This window comes from Myotis davidii, unplaced genomic scaffold (genome assembly GCF_000327345.1).
Source record: "Myotis davidii unplaced genomic scaffold, ASM32734v1 scaffold343, whole genome shotgun sequence".
NCBI classification, from domain to species: domain Eukaryota; kingdom Metazoa; phylum Chordata; class Mammalia; order Chiroptera; family Vespertilionidae; genus Myotis; species Myotis davidii.
The window spans coordinates 1,729,916-1,734,605 of record NW_006293809.1 but is presented as its reverse complement, the minus strand read 5'-3'; the positions used below and the strand labels follow the sequence as shown (position 1 = coordinate 1,734,605).

The window sequence follows — 4,690 nt, the reverse complement described above, 5'->3', positions numbered from 1 at the left end:
AACCCCCCCTCCCCCGCACCTGCCACCTCCCTCTTTGTGCCCTTAGTTCAAAGTCTCCCACTGGTAAATCTGATTGGCTGGACCTAGAGCCGCAGGTCTGCACCCTAGCTTAAAGGATGCCAGGAAATTGAGTTCTGACTTCTAGAATGGAAGGGTAATTAATGCTGGCGACCTGGAAATTTCCAAGTAGAGAAAAAATTGGAGGGATATCAGGTGAGCACAAATGTAGGGTGTCTCCCCAAAATGTATACACACTCTTCGAGTACTAAGAGCAGTGTTTATTCAAATACATTTCATTTTCAAAATTGGGCTATCTGCTGTTCAAGTGTGTCTACAGGTTTTGGGGACACCCTAGATATAAGACACCCACTTCTTCAGTCCTTTTCCGAGCAGCATCTGTGTGAGAGGCGGCCTGGCTTGATGCAGGTGCATCTGAGGTTCTGAGTAAATCCTTGTTGAGTGAGTCACACTACGAAATGTGCATTTTGATCCAAAGATATGATTCGAGTGCTCCTTGCAACCGTTCTGACTCATTCTCAGTATCAAAATTGCTGTAAGCATGTATCTTGAAATAAACAGGTGAGTTAACGACCTATTTTATAAAGGCCCAGAATCAATGCATACATCGAGGGCTCTGGACAATGCTCTGCCTTTAAACATTATGGTAAGAATCAGGCTCGCAAAAGATGGTGATGCTTTGGTCCAAAGAGAGAGAGGTTTCCCTGATGTGGTGCCCTCTTGCTTCGCCGAGTGTAGACAAGAGCACGGACAGGTCCTGCGGGGCGGCAAAGAGGAAAGGAAACCGTCAGTCTGGAGTCACAGCGCCACCTGGTGGAAGAAGGAAGGGCTATTCCCGCAAGGAGCCCACCGTTTATCACAATTTGTGTGAGGCGTGTAGTGCCAGATCTAGGAAAAAAAAAATAAAAAGTGAATGGAAACACTACCCTGTGGACTCGCACATTGTTACTGAGTGAATTCATCAGCAGCAACATTGTATTATGTGTGTGTGTGTGTGTGTGTGTGTTAATCCCTAAATATACAGTCTCATTCGTTCACGTATTTATTCATTCCTTAGCTAATATTTGTCAAGCATCTATCTCCCTTCCTATTGGTGCTGCAATTACAGAGAGGATGAAACAGGCTCATTTCTATTGGGGCTCCAGTATCACAGGGCAGACAGAGTTAAAAAATAAATGTGTTAGGGAGGGCTCCAAGGAGATTGAAGGGGGGTGCTGCTGTTTGTGGGTGGTGCATACATTTCGGGAAAGCTTGATGGAGAGACATACAGGATGAGTGTTGAGGATGAGTAGAATTTACCCATGTGAACAACAGGAGAAAGGACCTTGAGGGCTGCCAAGTGAGCAGTGCAAAGGCCCTGGGGCAGAAGGAATCAGGCAGCACCCACGGAATGGTGTTGCCAGAGAAGGGAGCACAGCGAGTGAGGGGAAAGGTGGTACGAAGTCAGGTCAGAGAGGGGGCTAAACTTTGGTAAGCATTCAAATTATACCCATGTGCCCTGGGAAGACAGGGAAGAATTTCAAACAGAGCCACGATAAAGCAATTTACAAAACTGTTGAATCTAATACACACGGACACAGTTTCCATTACCCAGCACAATAAGACTCAAGAACTACCAGACAGAGACGGCCACGCGTATAGAGTGGTGGCTTAGAAAAGTGCCAACTATGAAACGGGGCAGAATTTAGAGGTAGAAGAGGTTAGCGATAGCCAGGCAAGGCGTTCCAGGGTGGATTAAATATTGAGGGGATGCAGAGGAAACTCTGGTGACCCCGGAACAAGACAGGGAGGAGGCAAGTACAGGCCAGAATAAGTAGCCTAGGAAGGATATCGTCCAGGCACACAGTCCCTGATTCGCAGCAGTTAGAAAGTCCCTGACTTGCACAGGCTTGCTTAAGAAAACCCAGGAGATCCCCCGTTTTATTTAGGAACAAGACAGTGGGTTATAAGAACGTTCCAGAAGCTGTGCACCCGGGGGGGTCACAGATGGATGGGTGGCCTGTGCTCTCCGCTTAGTGGTCATGCATAGGTTTAGGATTTATTTGGAAATGAATTTGAGTCCTTTCAAAATCACAAGACTTAAAAAGGTCCAGAGGACTGACTCTAGGAAAACGGGGAATTCCCATCGGTCCTGGGTCCCCGTTGCCTCGTGACAACCATTGGCTGGAGGCGAGGAGCTGGATGTGGAGTGAGAGGGAGCACAGTCCCTCCCGTCCCTCTGGCATTCACACCCTGGCCTTGGCCTGCAGGCCTGGGAACCTGCTCTCCACCTGCCCCGCCCCGTTCCCCACAGCCACAGTGGGGGGCGGGAGGAGGCCATGTTCTCCAGCTTCATCTCTTGCCCTCCTCTACCTTCTCTTTTCTTTTCTCCCTTTCCTCCAATTTCTTTAAATACACCATGGTCATCTATCTTTATTTGATAGTAAAGGTTCCCTCCACACTTCCCTCCCTCCCTCTGGGGCTGGGACTGGGGTGGAGGAAATGGGAGATGCCAGGAAAGCCAGGAGGCACTCACTGGGGGTGGAGAAGGGGGGGCAGCACCTGGTCCTGCCCCACCCCCACCCCATTACCTGTTACCTTCCACTCTGATCAAATCGCAGCTGAAACACAAATTCGTCTGGCAGGGATTGGCGATTTATTTAAACCCCTTAAGATCTGTTCCTGTAACAAGTGAAATTGGTTTTCCCCTTTAAGTCAGAGATTTTACATTTTAAAATATATTTAGTCTACGTTTTTAAAACAGGTTTTAAAAAATAATTCAGAAAATAATCATTGTGTTGATATTTTGTTTGGAATATTTACCCAGGTGGCCTCAGGCGGGGTTCTGCCTGGGGACACTGCCACGGTCCTTGGGCGCCCCCTGCAGGCGCCCCTGCACCTTGGGAGCTGTCGTCTGGCGCAGACGTTGCCAGTTTGGGGGAGACGCCTGTAGGTAGGGCTATGAAATCTCGCGGTTCATTCTCGCGTTGTGACAGCATCTAAATGAAGCTGGGACACATCTGGATAATCCTGTAGCCTGCATGTCAATTCAGGTAGAGTGTTTGTTCCACTCAGTTTTTCAATCAACATAGTATTTGATTCCTTGCATCGTCCACACAGAGTTTTCACGCTGGTAATTACCGTCTTTTACTGCTACTGTATGTATTCTTGTTATAACTACAGCTCCAGTCTCTGCCCTCCCCCACCCGGTCCCCCCTTCCCCCCCACACCCCTCTCAGGAGTTGTCCTAGGGCTGCAGCTGAAGGTGCTGTGACTTGTGGGGATACACCTGTTCCAACAGTAAGGTACCATGTCCAAATCATCTTCCTTTTTTTTTTTTAAATATACTTTATTGACTTTTTTACAGAGAGGAAGGGATAGGGATAGAGAGATAGAAACATCGATGAGAGAGAAACATCGATCAGCTGCCTCCTGCACACTCCTCACTGGGGATGTGCCTGCAACCCAGGTACATGCCCTTGACTGGAATCGAACCTGGGACCCTTCAGTCCGCAGGCTGACGCTCTATCCACTGAGCCAAATTGGTTAGGGCTCATCTTCCTTTCTGAAATAGTGTCTAACATGGTGCCAATTTCACACAAACAAATGCACGCCCCAAACTCCTCATTTAGATGCATTAGAACAGAAGTCTGGGGTGCAAGTTCATACACCTGTAGGGCCTGACAGGTAAGCTTGGGGTGAGGCAGGGATCTGTCAGGGCCCTGGAGAGGGCCTGTTAGCTAAATGGGCCATGCCTGACCAGCACCAGCACCAGCACCAGCCGCTGCTATCGCCAAAACGTAGGCTCAAGGCCTCCAGGACTCTGGTTTTACAAGCTCAAGCGAAACAAAGTATTGTTTTGATATTGTCGAGTGAAATGCAATTTTCACACTTAGGATGCAGGCAGTGGGAGGCCAGGGTTCAGCCTGGTGTAAGGGAATGTGTTAAACCACCTTCCGTGTGGCAATTCCAACGCCCACGCCTCGCGGGGTTAGCATTTTCCAGTGGTTCTTGTTGAGTTTCCTTTCTCCAGTTGTTCTCATTTGTGCCCCAGGCTTCTTCCTCTTGCTGGTCCAAGCGGGGATTCTGAGCCCAAAAGGAATCGGAAGGTACCGTATGAGTTGTACCGTAATCGCTCCACAATGTTGTTGAACAGGTTGGTGAATGGGAGTGCTTCCTCCTCTACACCGTCTGAATTGTCGGGGCACATCAACATCACGTACTATTGCCAGGGCCATTCGTTATTAGCCTTTTGAAAGGTAGGTCAGTTTCTCCGTAGGTACATTTGTGGGATTGACGAAAAGGAATGTCCCTATCATCCCCTCCAGGCCCCGCCCCGCCCCGCCCCTTTTTTTTCGCAGATCCAAGAGGAGGGAATGTGGAGCCGGTGGTGTCTTTTGCGGGAGTTGTGGGCCCACGGGGAGTGAGCGGGGGCCGGGAGGGACCGGCAAAGAATGGCTAGTTGCATATAGATAGGAGATTATCTCATATCTCTAACCCATCAAAAGATCACAAGTATGCTATTGACAGCTCTCTTGAGAAATACAATTTTATAACTTGTAAAGTTCAGGAGTAAACATTTTCTATGTACAATGCTTTGAATTGCCTTTTTGGAGTCCTCCTTTCATTTTCTCATTGGACAAACTGAAGTCTTTAGACTAGGCTGGCAGATGGAATGGATATAAAATGAACA

General features: G+C 48.4%; 1 protein-coding gene across 1 annotated transcript in view; it reads left to right on the top strand.

The window, feature by feature from the left end:
* PFDN4 (prefoldin subunit 4) overlaps positions 1-4,690 on the top strand; it is a 20,578-nt gene that overhangs the window by 7,496 nt on the left and 8,392 nt on the right. The window lies entirely within an intron of this gene.